This window comes from Anser anser (assembly GCF_964211835.1).
Source record: "Anser anser genome assembly, chromosome: 3".
NCBI classification, from domain to species: domain Eukaryota; kingdom Metazoa; phylum Chordata; class Aves; order Anseriformes; family Anatidae; genus Anser; species Anser anser.
The window spans coordinates 33,218,095-33,228,695 of record NC_139722.1 but is presented as its reverse complement, the minus strand read 5'-3'; the positions used below and the strand labels follow the sequence as shown (position 1 = coordinate 33,228,695).

At 35.6% G+C, this 10,601-nt stretch overlaps 1 long non-coding RNA gene across 2 annotated transcripts; it reads left to right on the top strand.

The window, feature by feature from the left end:
* The first annotated feature begins 1,275 nt into the window (after positions 1-1,275).
* Positions 1,276-9,291, top strand: LOC310898146. Of its 2 annotated transcripts, XR_014582994.1 has the most exons (4): positions 1,276-1,471; positions 4,616-4,782; positions 5,769-5,931; positions 6,027-9,291. It is a non-coding gene; the product is annotated as an uncharacterized lncRNA (long non-coding RNA). The 2 variants fall into 2 exon arrangements; XR_014582993.1 differs by lacking the exon at positions 4,616-4,782.
* The last annotated feature ends 1,310 nt before the right edge of the window (positions 9,292-10,601 follow it).

Genomic DNA, 10,601 nt, shown 5'->3' with positions numbered 1-10,601 from the left:
AAAAGAACTCATTGAGAGCAGCCCTGCAGAGAAGTACCTAGTGGTTCTGGTGGATGAAAAGCTTGACATGAGACAGGAGTGCATGCCTGCAGCCCAGAAGACCAACTGCATCCTAGGCTTCATCAAAAGAGGGGTGGCTAGCGGGTCAAGGGAGGAGACTGTCCCCCTCTGTTCTGTCCTTGTGTGGCCCCTGACTGGAGTACTGTGTCCAGGTCTGGAGCCCCCAGCACAAGAAGGATGTAGATCTGTTAGAACAGGTCCAGAAGAGGGGAATGAAGATGATCAAGGGGCTGGAGCATCTCTCCTATGAAGAAAGGCTGAGAGAGCTGGGGCTGTTCAGTCTACAGAAGAGAAAGCTTCGGAGTGACCACATTGCGGCTTTTCAGTACTAAAAACGGACTTATAAAAAAGATGGAGAGTGACTCTTTGGTCAGTCAGATAATGACAGAACAAGGGGGGATTGTTTTAAACTCAAATTGGGTAGATTTAGATTAGATATTAGGAAGAAATTCTTTACTCTGAGAGTGATGAGGGACTGGAACAGGTTGGCCAGAGAAGTTGTGGATGCCCCAACCCTGGAAGTGTTCAAGACCAGGTTAGATGAGGCCCTGAGCAACCTGATCTAGTGGGTGGTGTCCCTACCAATGTCAGGGGGGTTGGAACTAGATGATCCTTGAGGTCCCTTCCAACCCAGGCCATTCTATGATTCTATTTTAAATGAGATAAATGGTGAAGATCAAGATGTTTTCATGTGGCCCGAGCGCTGCCAAGGGGTTCTAAATTATATGAAAATTAAACCCCTAATAAGCAATGGAAAAAGTTTTAAAAAAAGTCTAGCTCCTCAACTGTTATAATTCTATGTAGGTATATATATGTGATTTTATGAAGGCCCACTCAAGCAAGCTGAGGATCCATAATATATAATATCTTGATAACATATATATATATATATGCAAATATTTACCTATTTTTAAGTGGAAGACTGCATGATAAGATGTGAATATTGGTGTTTATTTTAATTTTGATAAATTCAGAAAAAAATTATTTAAATATATTAGTTCTTTCATAAGTCATGGAGTAGATTCACATATGAGACAGGTCTTGCCATCATAAGCTTTGCAAAACCCATATCAAAAGCAACACCAGGTTTACTGGGTAGAAAATGCAAGTGTGTCTTCTTACTAATGTGTAAATGTGTTTTAAAATAAATTTAATTCTACAAACAGTGGTTTTGTTGTGGTTTAGCCCCAGCAGGCAGCTAAGTGCCACACAGCTGCTCGCTCACTCTCTCCAGGTGAGATAGGGGAGAGAATCAGAGAAGTAAATGTTTGAAAACTCATGGGTTGAGGTACAGACAGTTTACTAGGTAAAATAAAAGCTGTGTGCACAAAAAAAGCAAAGCAAGGAATTCACTACTCCCCATCAGCAAGCAGGAATTCAGCCACTTCCAGGACAGCAGGGCTCATCACAGGTAATGGTTTCTTGGGAAGACATGACACCACTTTGATCAGTTGTGACATGCCCCCCCCCCCCCCCTTTTCTCCCAACTTTTATTGCTGAGCATAATGCTATATGGTAAAGGATGTCCCTTTGGCCAGCCTGGGCCAGCTGCCCTGGTTGTGTCCCCTTCCAGATCCTGGTGCACCTCCAGCCCTCTCACTGGCAGGGTAGCACAATAAGCAGGAAAGACCTTGGCTCTGTGCAAGCACTGCTCTGCAACAACTAAAACATCAGTATGTTATCACCACTATTTTCATCACAATTCCAAAACACAGCATTGTGGTAGTGTCTATGAAGAAAATTAACTTTGTCTCAGCCAAAACCATGATGACAGATTTATATATAAATATAATGTGTATATATATATATATATATTCTGAGCAATAGAGCAACGTAACAATGAACTGAAATCTCTGTGATATAGTGGAATTTGAGCAGATAAAATTATACTTACTAAAGAATTGGAACAGTAGTGGTCTACTTCCTTTAGGTAAGCACCTTAAGGAAGTTAAACTCATGAACAATATGGACAGAAGAATAAGCTTACATAATTTGCATGATATAAATTCTTAGTAAGTACAACATAAAAGATATCAGCTATTACTTTATATATAATATCTAAACAAACTTCCAGCAGGATTAGACCTTGGGCAAGTATGTATTTTGGTTTGTTATTTTTGATGAAGCCAACTTTATAAACAGAAAGAAGATTTCTCATACACCTGTTACTTAGTGAGAACTTTCTGCTGAATATAATGGCTCACATTTAGAATAAAGTGCATAACTAAACTATAAAGAATATAGTGTATCAAGCTCTTTTTTATCTTTATTTTTGTTATATGGCACAGTTTTATCATTACATTTATCTACAAATATGGAGGACTTTATTGCCTTAATGAAAAGTTTATTTATTTATTAAATGAAAAGAGAATAATCTACAGAATTCCACATCTTTAAATAAACCAAAACTCAAATCCTACAGGAATGTAAATTAATGGGAATAAGTGCTAAAGGAAACCCAAAGCATAGTTAATTTCAGAATGGGGTAGAAAAATCCATGTAAGTGCAAAAAGAAGATAATTTTTAACACATGATATTTAAAGAAAAATAAATTTAGTTGAAACAAAAACACAGTCAAGTTTCTGATGGATTTAGTATAGAATTTCTTTTCTAGAAGAAGAACTTATTGTGAAGTGGTAGTAAAATTTGATACAAATTTTTGCAACTTGGATATAGTTCATACTTTGTATCAGGATAAATAATGCTTTTACTGAGCAAGAAACAAGAATTAAAATTATTAATATGTTTTGAGAAATTTACATGTAATTTTTCAGTATCTCAAAATGGGGCCATTATAAATAATATTTTGTTATGTATATTCTGTCCTACGTGAACATAGACTTTACACTAATTTAGCAACTTCCTATTACAGTTTGTAATTGTAGCTCATTATTGAAATATCTGCATATTTCTGGAGAGATGTAGCAGTTACTGCAAACATTTGCATGACCATTAATACAGGCATTAAGCATGGAAATTCAGGTGGAAATAGCTGGTACTTAAGACTGATGTCCACACTATACATGTTTCAGGAGATATTATTTCAGACTAGTCCTAGTTCAGTCTAGTGGATGAGATGTCCTTCAAGAGTGGAAGTTCATTAACTGCTCTCCTGGAGTGTGTTTTCCAGTTTAGTTTCAGCCAAAAAGAATCAAGTTTGCTTGTTCTGAGACCACTCTGCACTCTTTGAAGATATTTGGAAGATTTCCTTCAAAGTTGTATCCCTGATCACTAAATTTAATTTAATTCACTGAAATTATGATGTAGAAATAGCATAGTAAACCAAATGAACTGCACAACTGTTTTTTGATAGATTGAGTTTACCAGTTTGATCAGAATTTTGGATGAAATTATCAGATCATCTTCATGTTGTGAAAAATATGTCGTCTTTTAATAATCAGAAGTGGTAGTGGAAAGCAATTCAGTTTTATTATTTTTCTGAGAGATGAAAAGTAAATGTCACTCTTATCTTTGAAAAAGGCCAGGAGGACACAAGGAACTACAGGCCAGAAATTCTTGCCTTAATCCCTGGGAAGGTGATAGAACAGTTAATCCTGTAAACAATTTCCAGGCATGTGAACACAGGAAAGTCATAAGGAGTAGTCAAATAAGCTTCTATGATGAAATGACCAGCATAATGGATGGGTGGAGAGCAGTGGATATTGTATTCCTGGAATTCAGTAAAGCCTTTCAACACTGTATCCCATAAGATCCTCATGGATGAGATGTTAATACAGAGGCTAGATGGAAAGACAGTGAGGTGGGTTGAAAACCGGCTGAATGATGACCCTGAACAGGCCCTGAGGATGGTGATCAATGATGTAAATTCTGCTTCTAGTTACTGACCTCTCATGATGGCCTAGCCACGCTGTGCTTAAAGCACCCCAGGGTACAGTTGGCCATTTTGGTGCCAGAGCACACTGTTGACTCATATTCAACTTGCCATTGACCATAAACCCCAGATCCTTTCCCTTGGGGCTGCTCTCCACTCAGTACATATATCCAGAACTGCCCCATCTCAGGAGCACAATCCGGCTCTAATTGTATTTTATGTGGTTGGTGATTGCTCAGCCCTCTAATTTGTTAAGGTCTTTCGGCAAGACCTCTCTACCCTTGACAAAGTCAACAGTTCCTCCTAACTTAGTATCACCTGCAAACTTACCTAGTATGTGCTTGAGTCCTGCATCCAGATCATTTACAAAAACCTTGAAGAGCAATGCCCCTAAAATGGAGCCCTGGAGAACCCCATTAGGGACCGGCTGCCAACCTGATGTAACTCCATTTCCTAAAATCCTTTGAGCTTGACTCATCAGCCCACTCTTCACCCATAGTATAGTCTATTTGTCAGGATGTACGCTGGGCATTTTGTCAACATGGATACTAAGAGAAACATTATTGTAAGCTTTGCTGAAATTCAAAAACTATCACATCCGCTGGCTTCCCTTAATCAGTTAGGTGGGTAACCGTGCCCTAAAAGGAAATTAAGTTACTTAAGCAGGACTTTCACCTTGTGGACCTGTGTTGTCTGTGACCAGTAAATGCATTGCCTTTCAAGTGCTTTTCGACCCATCACGCTGTCTGCTGATCTGGACCATACTTCAGCTGCTGTAAGGATCTTGTTGAGGTGGAGCCTCCCTCCTTGCAGAAGTTCAAAAGCTGTCTGGACATGGTCCTGGGCAGCCGTCTTGAGGTGGCACTGCTTGAGCAGGAGGTTTGGACCGGGTGAGTTTCAGAGGTCACTCGGTGATAAGAGGTGAAAGTTGTTCCATGAATTCCTTATGAGAGGCTGTGTCAGACAGCTGCTAGCCTCAGTGACTTGACCCTCCTGATCCTGGGGGATAGTTCACTTTTTCTTTCTCACTTAATTTTTTCAGCACAGGATATGTACAAGGAAGTTGTGACCTATAAACTATGTGCCTTATGGTTTTGCACAGAGTACAACACATACAATTCTAAAAATGAATTCCTCTTTTGTTGTTTTTGAATGCTTAGCCTTCATGCTAGTAATGAACCTGAGACACTGTTGCAGAGAGTAGTTATTTTTGTCAAGGAGTCCAGGAAGGAGAGTGGGAGTTCCCTTTTCTTTGTTGTTCACTTCTTTAATTTGAATTTGCTCTTTAATGCTTTAAAGGACCTACCAACCAATAAAGTAATTCATTGTCTGATCAGAGGTGTACCAGTAATTTTATTTTTTTAAATATTACTGTTATCATGGTCAGAAATCATTAACATGGTTTATATCTTAAAACACCTTTCAATCTGCAGACACCTTGGGCCATACAATTTCAGAAAGGAGTTAGTGAAAGGCCCAGACAGAATCTGTAACATCTTGCATGAGGCAGGCCAATGGAAATGGGCTTAAATTATTTTCAGACCCAGTTAATGGACTGTAGGTCTTCTCTGGTAACCTTAAGTGCTCTTAAGGCACCAAGCATACTAATAAAATATTATGAAATGTGGTGTGGTGGATGTTTATATCATCTGCGGTTCTAAAAGATTTGCAGATATAATAGCACGTATCTAATACTGGTGCAATAGTTCATATGAAAATTTTGTTTCCTTCTTCAATATTGCAACACTTTCCTGCTTTATATCCCATAAAAGACATAACTAAATTGCTTAAAGAGCATTTCTTCTGTTATGAGGAAATATAAATAAAACTCAAATAAAGCACAAAGTCAAGGTCAGCCTGCCCTTCCTTCTTTCAGTTAGGTCACATACACCGAGACAAGGGAGGAAGATCAGTTCCTGAAGCAGAACTAAATGTCTTCCATTTCTGTATGAAAATTTAAGAAGCAAATCCTTCAGTTCATTACATGCTTGTTTGATCTGAAGACACCTTGTTGCCCAACATGGAAATAGATGTTTTTAGTAAGTACAGATACAGTTGTGCTTGGGAAAAGTGTCTGGGCAGATCTTGGAAAGAAAGAGGAACATTCATTTTTATTTTTATTTTTTCCAAACAGAAAAATCCAAGTCCTGTATGTTGGGCATTTTCTCTTTTACCATGCCTAAGCTGAGGTTGCACTTTGCTGGTCACTTGTGACTATACAACATGACAGAAGTTTTCTCTTTTGAACCATTTCCAACCTCAGCAATCTACTCTCCTGAGATGGGTCGTTGCAGTAACCCAAGCAGCACCAGCAAACATGGTAGGAATGCTGTCTTCAGTGTGAGTTCAGAACCAGGCCAACAACAGGCACAAGAAAATGAGACTGGTTCTACCTACCTCTGCGGAAACTAATCATCGGCTTGTTGTTTTTTCTCACATTTTATATAAATTAGCATCCTTTTTTACAGTGTTATTGTTTTACATGCATTTGTTTTATTCTCATGCTTAGCAGAATATTTTACTACTAATTAACTCTATTTTAAATAGATTTTATAGAAGATAAATTCTATGTTTCACACTAGTCGTTTTATATTCTTAAGGATAAATTAAATCAGAGGTACACACATGCAGCAAAGGCCAATGTATGATGTGCACTGTGGATCAAAGAGAGGAGTTCTGATGCAAGCATAGTGGAGGAAGAGCTGAAATATTGACAGATCTGCTACCATGTACATATTTATTTTAAAAGATATCTGAAGAATGACAATTTACGTATATATTTATCTACAAGTCCTTAATGTGTTTAGGATAAATTATTCAAGTGTTTTAAAGAAATCAGTAGAAACATCTAAATATTTTATAATACTAATTTTTACTGGAAAAAAAAAAAGTAAGGCTAGAACTAAAAATTTGTGTTCTTTGGTTTGAGAACAGAATGCTAGCTTTTTTATTATTATTATTTTGGTGTTGATCGTTTGATTTGTTCCATTGTCAAAGACAACATGTCCTTGCCCACAGACAGTCAGAAATGTTTTCTTACTCATATCTTCAGAACTGGAACTTGCTAAGTGGAAAATGAATTGGACTGGTGAGTACTATTGTACAGGGTTTAGCAAAATGTAAATGACCCGTTGAAGTGGCACTGCTATCCTACAACTGAAGACAGCTATTTGAAAGTGAAATATTAAGAATTTGATGGTTCATAAAACTTGTGGTATGTATTTCTGTATCAGACATCTATTTTCTGATGCTGTAAACACAACATTTTTAAATTCATTTGGAAATACAGATTTGGAAGGAAGATACAAAGCTCAAATCCTCAGTAACAAAACACATAGAATTTACTTTTTATTACGTAACTCTGTGTCTTATTTTTTATACTTGGAATATTGAAGAACTGCTATTTGTTCAGTCTGCTGGAATATCCAACACAACATATTTGGCATAAGGAGGCCATACAGAACAAATAAGCACTCTAAAAAATGAAAACACTTTTGCAATACACCTAATCTAATTTGCATAATAAGCTGTCAATTTCTTAATTTAACTTTTTATTAGACATTTGAAAATAAGTCTATGATTCATTGATTGCTTTAAAAAAACACTTTCAGACTTCAGTGGACTGCACAACTGAGTAATAGCCTGTAATATGAGATTTCTATTACTGGATTTATTTTTCCTTGTTTTTGCAAGAAATAAGGCAGAGATAATTTCTCATTACTTCCTAAATCTAATAAAAATAAAGCAGGTTGAACACAGCCTAAAGTAGCTACATACAATAGAAGAGGTCTAGGTCTCAGTATTTTATAGTATCTGAGGTAGAGTGCATATCTATCTAAGTGAAAGTACGTATCTTTCAGTATTTGAATTTATACTTATATGTAATAATATTTCATTTACTGAAACTTTTGATCTTCCAATAAAATATGAAATCCAATACATAGCAGATATTGAGAACATAGTGCATTTTTTTCAAATTTAACTAGATGAAGGTGTTAATAGATATTGTAATCAAATTAGTTACTCAGAATGTGGTATGTATTTCTGTATCAGACATCTATTTTCTGATGCTGTAAACACAACATTTTAAAGTTAATTTGCAAATACAGTAATTATTTAGTAATTTATTTATTTGGAATACAATAATTATTTAGGTTTGAAAATTGGGCTAATTGCATATTGAAGTCATATGTACACAGTACACAAATGCATTTCTATATATTCCAATAAGTAAAAGAGGTATTTGGAGAATGCTATTAAACCTGTATCCCAAGCTCTGTTAATGTAGTCATGTTACATAGAAGTGCTTAACCTTTTCTCCACTTTCTGTGGTATTGCAGTAAAAACAAATAAAACCTTAATGAAAAACTCTCTTTGATAGAAATCCATCTGCCAGTGATGGATATTAACGAAATTAATAAAATATTTCTGAAATTCTATGGAAAGTAGAATAAAAAAAAATTCTTCTGAAGCGTGAAATAGTATGTCATCTACCAGCAGGTACATCAATATCCAAAAAAATGAACTGAACTGGTTCAGACCTAATGAAAAAAATAAAAATAAAAACACTTTACAAAGGCCCTTTTCTTCAGAAGAGGTAATGAATAACTTCTCAATTCATTCAATTCTTCTGATAAATTATCAGGATTATACTGAATAACATAATACCCTGCATGATAAGCATAATATTTTACAACAAAACCTGAAGCTATGCTAAATCATGGTCATGCACAATGATTGTAACTTTTCCAGTTCCTGTGCCTTTAGAGACTTAATGTACCCCAGATTTAGCTGTTTTTATTGGCTCTTGGTGTTCAAGTATGCAACCAGCTCTGAACTCTAAAGTCAAAATATCAAGAAAAGTGTATGGAGTCCCCTTACAATTGTCTGGCACTGAAAATATAGGGAAAACCTTCAGAAATCAATAGTTTCCTTCAGTAAGGTCTCCATAGGTTTATACTGAACTGAAAATTAACTGACTTTTGCCATATGCACCAGGTGATCGATGCTTCCCTTTGTCATTGGGGTGAAACTTGGTAAATATGGGGTAAAATAAGATGGCAATCAATAATTAAGATTCAAAAAATAAAAATTAAAAAACAGTATATAATGTAAAAACATTGTGTGTTCCACAGACAGTTTTTGATCTTATAAAGCAAAGTATAAATAGAATAACTGGCATTAATAGTGGAAACTTCTCAGCTGTCATTATATGTAGATAACTTCTGCAGTCCTAAGTTGTAAAAGTTTTTTCTCATTAACATTTGTATTTATTGTCCTAAACTTAATTGTAACCCACCTATATGTGTATCCCTACTTCTTCAATAGAACAAACTTTGAAGACAATGTAGAGCTATATGTTTTCCAGATATAATGTCACCTAAACACCACAATTTCATGGTATGATCAATAAAAGTCTCTCTATATATACATACGTACACTAATGTACATAAGTTATATATTTTATATATATATATTCCATTATTCCTTTTCCTGACTATGTAAAAATTCTTATCTTCTTTAATGTCTAAATAGCACCCAGTTTAAACATTTGACCAACAAAATGTGATAGTGGACTGTTAAATTTTAAAAGTGGCATATGTGTAAGAGTTTATCTGCATGTGAGAGCTTCTTCTGTGTGTGAGAGTTAGTTTAAATTTATATTAACAATTAAGAATATATTTAGGCATTTATTAATATTTGCTTCCACATTGGTGAATAGGCCCCTTAGGGCTTGGTTTTCCTTTTTCACTTAGATTCATGAGTCACGTATCTTTTTTTTGGGTTTTTTTGTTGTTTTTTTTTTTCCAAGACATTCCTTCTGAACTTTTCAACCATGCTCTGGATAAACTAAATAGTGAAATTTCTGGTCAGTTATTTTTTTCAGTCAGGCTTTCCAAAAGCTGCAGGTCTTCTCTAAGTCCTGTCAATTTTAATGAACTTTTTCACAAAAGTGATTATAGCATCAAAGTAGTTTTCTCACTTATTTCCAGTGTTTCCAAAATTGTGCTGCTTCCCAATGTCCCTGAATTTACACACAAGTTTTGCAGTCTCTCAGTCTTATCTATGCACTTAAATATTTATTTCTCTACAATACTAATAAGAGATATATTTAGCATACTTCTTTTATTTTATTTTATACTGATGAGTGAGTTTAAAATTGTGTAGTCATCCTTGGTAAGGGTAAAAGCTGAAATCTGGCAAGTTTTGTAACTTCCATAGACCTCAGTGGAAAATAAGAACTAATGATCTTGTATGTTCAGGCCCTTAAAACATTAATAATCTGAATCAGTCTTGAACAATTTCATAAACAAAGCAATAAAATGCTGGGTGTAGTCATGTACAACCACCACCACCACCACCACCCCCTCCAGTCCTCTCCATGACATTTAATGAAAGAAGAAAAAAACTGAGTCGCAAATGATGATAAGAGAAGGCACTTCTCTTTTTGACTATGTTTGACTATGAAAACAGATTTCAAGATTTCAGTCATTTCAGTCAGCTCTCCAAGACAACAAGGTCACCTTCTGCCTTTGGCTTTTAAAACCAAAGCACAAGCACACAAATCCACAGGTCAGCGGAAATGATTACCATAAACAAATCTGGCCAAATGTCCTGATTTTGGAAGCCTATGCAAATGAATATTTAAGTCATCTGGTTTCTACTAATCCACGTGAAATTACACACTTTGTAAAGCAGGCATAAACAA